Source organism: Limulus polyphemus, unplaced genomic scaffold (genome assembly GCF_000517525.1).
Source record: "Limulus polyphemus unplaced genomic scaffold, Limulus_polyphemus-2.1.2 Scaffold1080, whole genome shotgun sequence".
In the NCBI taxonomy this organism is placed as follows: Eukaryota; Metazoa; Arthropoda; class Merostomata; order Xiphosura; family Limulidae; genus Limulus; species Limulus polyphemus.
In genome coordinates this window covers 1-8,651 of record NW_013666690.1, presented here as the reverse complement: position 1 = coordinate 8,651, position 8,651 = coordinate 1, and the positions used below count along the sequence as shown (strand labels likewise).

General features: G+C 34.1%; 1 protein-coding gene across 3 annotated transcripts in view; it reads right to left on the bottom strand.

Moving 5' to 3' along the window:
- LOC106462044 (nicotinamide N-methyltransferase-like) overlaps positions 1 to 6,144 on the bottom strand; it is a 25,671-nt gene extending 19,527 nt beyond the window's left edge. For 2 of the 3 annotated variants that reach the window (XM_013921918.2, XM_013921920.2), the window contains exon 1: positions 5,986 to 6,143. The gene's annotated coding sequence lies outside the window, so the exon portion shown is untranslated. Of the gene's footprint in view, positions 1 to 5,985 lie in introns of all 3 variants that reach the window. The other variant, XM_013921917.2, reaches the window with a different exon arrangement.
- Between the last annotated feature and the right edge of the window lie 2,507 nt (positions 6,145 to 8,651).

Here is an 8,651-nt window from a genome sequence, read left to right as displayed (position 1 = left end):
GTTCAATCCACTAAAGTTGAGGATTCTTCAAAAAAAATCCAGCTCCCCTAGTTCGAAATCTTTTGACAGTCAGGATAAAACTTTTTTAAAACAATCAAGGCCTGTCTACCATTTCTGTAAAAAACCTGGTCATGTTATGTCCAATTGTTGGGGTTTGAAAAAGTAGAAAGAAAAGGAGGCAACACCCAGTGCGTTTGTGTCCACATATGGACATAGTTTCACCGGATCACTCGATGTTGTTGATGTGGCCATTGATATAAAGGCTGATGTAATCAGGGAGGAATTTAGACCTTTTGTGTCTGCTGGTTCTGTGTCTTTGACAAATGACACTGGCAATCCCATACCCATACGTACTCTACATGATACCAGGGCGACTCAATCATTGTTGTTAGAAGGTGTACTGCCGTTAGGTTCGAGTTTTGCCACTGGTGAGTCTGTTATTGCTCAGGGTATTGAGGGTGTTAATGTTCCTCTTCATAATATTTATTTAGCATCAAACCTAGTTTCGGGACCAGTTGTGGTTGAGGTTAGACCTATTCTGCCAATTAAGGGTGTATCATTGATGTTGTTAAACGATTTGGCTGGGGTAAAAGTTGTTGCTGAGCCTAAAATAGTTAACGAGCTGATCACTGTTTCATCTAAGGATGATGTTGTAGTTGAGGAGAATCCCAATGTGTTCCCTTGTGTGCTGAAATATGAAATATTGGGGACGAATGCAACATCAAACTGAGTAATTCTGACATTCTGGCCAATCTCGATTCGAACTCGATCACTTGCCTCCTGAAGAGAAAGATCAGCTTGCTAGTTTATTGTATGAATACAAATGTATATTTCCAGACGTTCCTAGTAAAACCAACATCACTGTACATGATGTAGACATGGGTGACGCTTCTCCTGTAGAACAACATCCTTATTGGGTGAATCCAATCAAGGCCAAGAAAATGCGTAAATAAATATCTTGCATGCTGGAAAACGGCATTATAGAGCCCAGCAAAAGTGATTGGTCTTCACCTTGTGTATTGGACCCTAAATCTGATGGCTCAGTTAGATTCTGTACAGACTTTTGCAAAGTGAATGCTTTGACAAAGACAGACTCCTACCCCATTTTAAGAATGGAAAATTGTATTGATAAAATTGGAAAAACCAGATATATCACAAAGTGTGACCTACTAAAGGGATACTGAGCTGTCCCTCTAACTGACAATCAAAAGAAATATCTGCCCTTGTTACTCCTGATGGGTTATACCAGTACAATGTAATGCCTTTTGGGATGAAAAATTCTCTAGAAACTTTTCGCCTGAACAATCTGTCAGATGTTGGAATTTATGTTCATGATATTGTGACTTCCAGTGACACATGGGTAGAACATTTATATGTGCTATGTGATGTTTTTGAGAGTCTGAAGAAAGTCAATCTCACTGTAAATCTGGAAAAAAAGTGACTTCTGCAAGATCAGAGCTGTTTACTTAGAGCATGGCCAAGTTTCCCCAATTCAAGCCAAAGTTATCTAACTTCTACCAACAAGAAAAATGTTTGATAGAAACAAAATTTCTTTAAGAGTAAGTGAACGTAGACTAGTAATATAATGAATAAAAACTTTAAAAGCGATATAACGTTAAATATTCAGTGTTCTAGGCCTAATTTCAGTATAACTAAGATAATGGTATAGTCTTGGCCAAAATGTTTGCATAATGTTCTATATATTGATGTTATTGTGTACATGTATGAAGTAGTTATTAAGTAAATGTCCAAGTAGTAACAGAGAAGGAAATACTTGCTATTCTTGTCTGTATAGTGAATTTGTTCGTCAAAGCACATATATAAACCTGTGTTGTATAAAATAGTGTGCTTTAGATTAGTTTTTATTTTGTTTATAATTAAGCACAAAGCTACACAATGGGCTGTGCTTTAGATATAATATTTTTTCGAAACAAATCAAAGCTTTGTCCAGACAATTTCTTTGCACTTGGTATATGGTCATGCTCGTCATGTGCCAGTGGTTATAGAGCCTCAAATTTTTTGACTATCCAGAAATGGTATGATACAAACGGATATTGCCAGAACAGTAGGGCAGCTCCAGGGTAGTGTATTCCAGAATCCTGAAACGCTATCGGACTACATGAAACTTTGTTCTAGGAAAGTTTACTGGTAGACCCCGAAAAACTACTGCTCGAGATGATGGTGTTTTAATCAGGTTAACACGTCAAGATTAAGATAAATCTTGTAACACCTTATGACAGGAATGGCATGAACACATTCAATCCAGGGTATCAAGAAGTACGATGAATAGGAAAGTGACCAAATAAGGTTATTTTGCAAGAAGGGCTATCTACAAACTGATATTAACCAGAATTTACTGCCGTCACTGTGTTACTTGGGCAAGACAGCATTCCAATTTCTAGTTAGGACACTGGCGACATGTAATCTTTTCAGATGGGTCCTGTTTCTGGCTTGGTAGGATTCGTGTTTGTCGTTTGCCTGGAGAACAGAGGAAGTAAGACTGTACTTTCCTCAGGGAACACAGAGGAGGTGGTACAGTACATCTCTTGGCAGCTGTTCATCATGGTGGACAAACTACAATTCATATCCTCTAGAGAAACAGTAATTGCGCCTCCTACAGGCATCACATGGAGACGATATTTCTGTTATATGCAAGAGCAAGGTTTGTTAATACCTTTGTGTTCCAGGAAGATAATACCACTGCCCACAGTGCGTGTATTGTTCAGAATTATCTCGACCAGGAAGACGTTACTAGATTGCCATGGCCAACAAAGTCTTTAGATTGTACTCCCACTGAGAACTGTTGGGTAAAACCGAGCCGAACATTTTTTACCCATGACCCTAAATCGGCTAATGTAGCTGAGTTGTAGCGCCTTCTATTGACAAGTTGGGATGAAATCACGGTGGATTACATCAATAACCTCATCAACAGCATGCGACTTTGCCTTGTGGAGGTTATTAGAGTACGAGGAGGACCAACCAAATACTGAATGTCTAATATGAACTGATATGAGGTTACAAACGATATTTATAATAATTTGATATTATATTTTCTCATTATATACGTTTTGGTAAAGTTTTGTTATGATAGGTGAAATGCTGAATGAGGCATTTTTAAGGAATTTTTCTACAGGTGTCTGATAAAATTGCTGTTCTAATTTATTGTTCATGATGTGCATAGAACCTGTCTCATTATACAAATTACATATGTATATGTATAATATAACCCACCTTTCCAGGTTTAACAGAGCTAAGTGTATTTGTATTCCATATTAATAATAATGATCTTATTTGATACAAAATATGAATGCGAACATTTTGTCCAAGATTGTATTTTATTGTACAGTTCTGGTTCTACTTGCTGAAATAAAGTTTTTTTTTATTATTACCTGGAAAGCAAAGGCCCTTTTTTCTAACTTTATTGTCAAAATAATCTAATATTAATTGTGGATTTTTCATTTCATTAGTAAAATTTGAAACTTCAGTGAGGAAAAGAAAGCATTCATTAATAACTTAAAGATCTAATCTATTCTTCATTTCAAACCTTACAAATTGTTAAGTTACTATTAGCCTAGTATTAATACAAAATACTATTAATAGTAATAGGCCTAAAATCCGTTTCACACAAGTTACAGCAATTGCGTATAAACGAGTGTTCAAAACATATCCTTTTAGTGATTAAAGTAAAAATTAATGTAATTACAGAAAATAGAAAATATTTGCAAGTTAATATCTTAAAATAAGTGTTAGTTTATTTTCACCTTGTTTTCTTTTGAATGATTTGTGGTGGAAGCAGTAGTAGTATTTTGAAGTGGATAATGTCTTAGTCATGCTGGTTGAACATTTAGCATTGAATTGTTTGTTTCACAACAGGTCTACTTGGAGCACAATTTTGGGTACTATTTATGTTCATGTGCTGATTCTGCTAGACTACGACTTATTTATCTTATAAAATCTTGACCATTAATAGCAAATAATAACAATTGGAAGTACGTCTGAATGAGATTCTGATTTTATATACAGTTGGGGCCCTACTACTTACTATCCCTAACCTTTTGGTGTCAATGTAATGTATTGTTACGACAGCGGAGGTTACGTGACCCTAGTAACACGCCACGCGCTTCTAGAACGTTCATGAAGCTCGGGAGATTTCTATATTTGGGGTAGTCATGTATATATAAGACCGGCCAAGAAGCGACGGGAACAATGTGTAATTGAACTGCGGACAGAGTATTGTCGAGTTGAGCACGTGAGACGTTCGTTGTGAATTATAGCGTTTGTTATAGCGCGACTGTGAAAATTAAGTGTATTGTAAAGTTGTATTCAGAAAGAATAAACCAGTTTTATTTAAGAAAGGACTTGCGTCGCTAAAGTTTCGTCGGAACGAAATTTACGGAAAATTAACTAACGAACGGAGACGTAACAGTATCATGGATACTTGTAAGAACTGTGTACTTTCTGAACATTGGTAGTTGCTTGTGCCTAAACTAATATATTTTTTCAGGTTCTTGTCATGGTAACGTTTAAAGGTTTATCTCGAAATATGGCAACTGAGGTATTGTCTTTTTCAAGAATATGAGCACTTACTTTAAATGTTTAAAATCTGTATACTTTGTGGATGAGATATTAAAATAAAATAAACTCGATTTTCTGTATCACTTCGTTTTGTCTTCTTCTGTAGTGTTGTTATAGATGTTTCTTTCAATGTCTTCATAAACTAATTAAAACTGAAGAAGTGAATATCAGCCACAAGAAGCAATCCAGAGAAAATTTGTATAAATAACGATGATGATATCAAGGCACATGCTACAGTGTCTGCAGCCAAAAAACAAACGAACGACATCCAGTGTGTTATTAACAAGAAAAAAACACAAAAAAACCTTGGGTTTTTTAACCATCCGTATAAACCCCCTCGTTAATCTCCAATTTTTAGTATGATAGGTTTCTCGGGTTTCTTTAACTCACATACCAAATTTCAACGAAATCGCTTTAACCCTTATCGTTTCTCTGCAGGCCAAACTTAGCCTGAAATTCTTTGTTTTCTTCTTCTTCTCCTTCTTCATCTTCGAACCAGTGAAACAAACAACAAAAAAAATTTCTTCAATCGATTTCTTTCAGATTTGATATATAACTGGCATACATGTTCTTTTAGCCTGACAACAAATTTGGTTGTAATAGTATTTGGTTGTATTGAGTATTCTCGGAGATAGGAGCAAAAATTACGCTAAAATCTCGTAAATGTTTTCGCTCGCCTGGAGAAAAATTTGATATTTCGATCGCACTTAAATTTATCTACACATTAGGATGTTCTCAAAAGTGGAATGTTTTTAATTTTATAAAAAATCGGACGCGAAATACAAAAGTTATGAGCCTAAAACTACTATTTTGTAGATATTTTCACACGATTTTTGCATACCACTTTACATCAGACTTCAAATTAATGAAAACGCAGGTAAGTGATTGCCCTCGTTTCTGGCATATAGCTATAGCATATTTTATAATATCACCTTGTCTACTATATAAAACTATACAAGAAACGTGATATCTATTGAAAAACAACTTGGCTAAAAAATATGTGAACAAAAATAAAGCAAATGAAAAATATGATCTCAAAGTTACTGATGTATTGAAGAAAACCACATGCAATTGTAATGTCTTCAAATTTAATAGGTGCTTGATGCTAATTATTCTAAACATATCTAAACATGAAACAGCAGCCCATGTGATTTCTTGTGGTAGTCTACAAATTTTGTAAAGTTTTGGAATGTTTAGTCAGAATAGTTTGCATAAAATTTTAAACATCACTATTTTCTCATTTTGGACGCATCTTTTTTTACAGCTATGCTGTTTTTGATTATTTATACACACACACACACACACACATATATATATATATATGTATATATACAAATCAAATACACACACAAATATCACATATATATATTATATACAAGAGGTTTAACTGTATTTCTTTGGTTTGCTTACCAAAACTGTACTGATGAACCTAAAATAACCGAAACTGCAGTCCACAGCAGAGTGTATGAAATGATCAATCAGGGAATGTATTAGGCCTCTACATCACAAATTCTATTTTCAATTTTACCTTTGCTGAAAAAAAAAAGAAAAGAAAATCGTAACATGTGCAAAAAGTTGGTCTGCTGTATATTATCGAATAATGACTTAGGCACAATGTCGTAAGTTCATAACATTATTCACACACCAAAGTTAATTTAGGTTACTCTAATATGATTTAAGACTCAAAAATTCCATACATGTTAATAATGTCGAATCTATTAAAATAGGTAGTTGCATTAGATCGGCACAAGATGAAAAATCGTTTTGAGGAGACCCTTATCCGATGATTTTCTGATAAAGGTTAATAATGGTGATGTGACTTAGTTGTTGTTTTTAATATATATTCTTTTTTCCATCACACCTTGTACAGTTTATATTAAGTTTTGTTGAGCAGTAAGTTATCTTAATGGCCAAAAGTTTATTTCTATGATTACAGAGTACTGAGAATATTACATATAAAAAAAGATCCTTATTTATCAACTTCAGCCTAATGGAAACTGTAACCCCTGTTAAATTGTTCTCATTGTCATAAAATAACTTGTAACAATGAGAACTAACAGGGGCAACAGTTTCCAGTAAGTTGATAAATGGCAATCTTTTCTTTTATATGAAATATTCTCAGTACTCTGTAATCATAGAAATTTGTTCGTAGCACACAACAGTCAAACTACAACATGATCAAGGGCATTGGACTTTGCCTCCTCTATAATTTTATTGTTTTTATGATTCGTATTAATAAAACTATTAACAAAACTAATTATTCAGCCACAATTATACTTCTAGATCACAAATGTTCAAACAAGACAGTGCTGTCTTTCACACTAATCATTGTCTTTAGTATATTTTGAACTTTGGCAAACTGTCAGTTCCTTTCATTTTGAAAATACAAGTAGAACTATTTTTATATTCAGTACTAGCATCTAAACTTGATGCAAACATTTATTTTATTTCCACCTGTTGGGGTATTTCTAAATGACATGTGCATTGGACCAATAATTTTATGCAGAGAAAATTTTATGCAGTTATATTTGTTTCAAAATAATGGTGCCAAATGTCAGTTAAGTCAGGTATGATTTTTTTGAGTTTCATTGTTGCTACCCTGTATATATAAATGTATATATATACTCGCAACATGCGAGTAATTGGTTCAAGTACTGTCACTGGACATGATCGCCCTTTCAGCCGTGGAGGCATTATAACGTGACAGTCAGTCCCACTTTTCGTTGATAAAAGAGTAACCCAAGAGTTGGTGGTGCTGACTAGCTACCAGCCCTCTAAGTCTCTTTTCGAAAGTAGGGGCAGCTAGCGCAGATAGCCTTCTAGTAGCTTTGCACGAAACTCCACAAACACAGAGTTTATTATATATTCTAAAGTTTTGAAACTTATTAATCTCCAGCCTTAATCCTGTACATCTATGAATTATTAAGTCCCTAATTATAGCCATATTTAGATTTGCTTGCCATAAAAAAATTAAATGTAGAAGCACTGTTGTACATAAACTGAATGCTCAATTGAAAATCACATGTACACACTTGTTTATGCCAAATTAATTGTTTATTTTGAATGCTTCATTTAACAGTTACAGCTGATTATCTAATTTTCATAACTTTTTATGTGTATTTCTGCATCAAATTTGTATATGTTTTTAATCATAACCTTAGTTGTATTTTTGTTAGGTTGTACGAAACTAATTCAAGAGCATCAACATTGAAGTATTTCTATTTAACTACATTATTTTTCCTTTGATTTTAATGACAATTTGAAATGACCAAACTACACATTAAACATATTATGACAATAAAACAATCTCATACTGAGTGATTTATTTCTTGAGAATGTCAGCTCACACAACAGTTAATCTCGTAAGACAATCAACCATAAACGGTATGCTAGTAAACAGATGGGGGTGAATTATAAATGATGACCTGCACATCTCTTGCTACACAATCACGGCAGCGGTTCCCATAAAATTCATTCATCAGAACGAATTTGAAAACTGTATATAAGTTTCATATTTTGGGACACATTTCATCCACATGCCTAAAGTGTCCAAGGATTCTTATGTGCAATAGAAAGCACAATCTAGACAAATGCACTTCTAAATAACTCCAGTGTTCAAATTCAGGTGGCTCTTATAAAGTAGGTTTTCGGCAGTGTCCACGTCGCCCAATAACTTAAAAGAATAAGGTTTTCTCAACTTATTTCCAGAATTTGGGCCAAACGTTTTTTGAGTCAATCCCCTCAGTTGGTTAACTTTTATTATGCTAGATCTGTAACATGAAATATACCCAAATCTTCATTAGAGTTTGTTCAGAAAATATATGATCACATTTGTGTGGTTTAGGAATGCCATAGAGTTGTGGTGTGCGTGAATCAGTTTTACGTAGATAAAAATAAAGATCGTCAGTAATGAAATTATCTTTTTTCATTTGTAATAAAGTTCTGTTTAATTGTTTTTCGTGTGTGTTTGGGATGGCTTTGAATTTCTTTTTGAACTTCCGGGAACCACATTTTGTTGTAGTTACCTGTGATAAAAGTCTGTTGGTTGATGTCATGGATTTCTTCTTTCTGTAGTT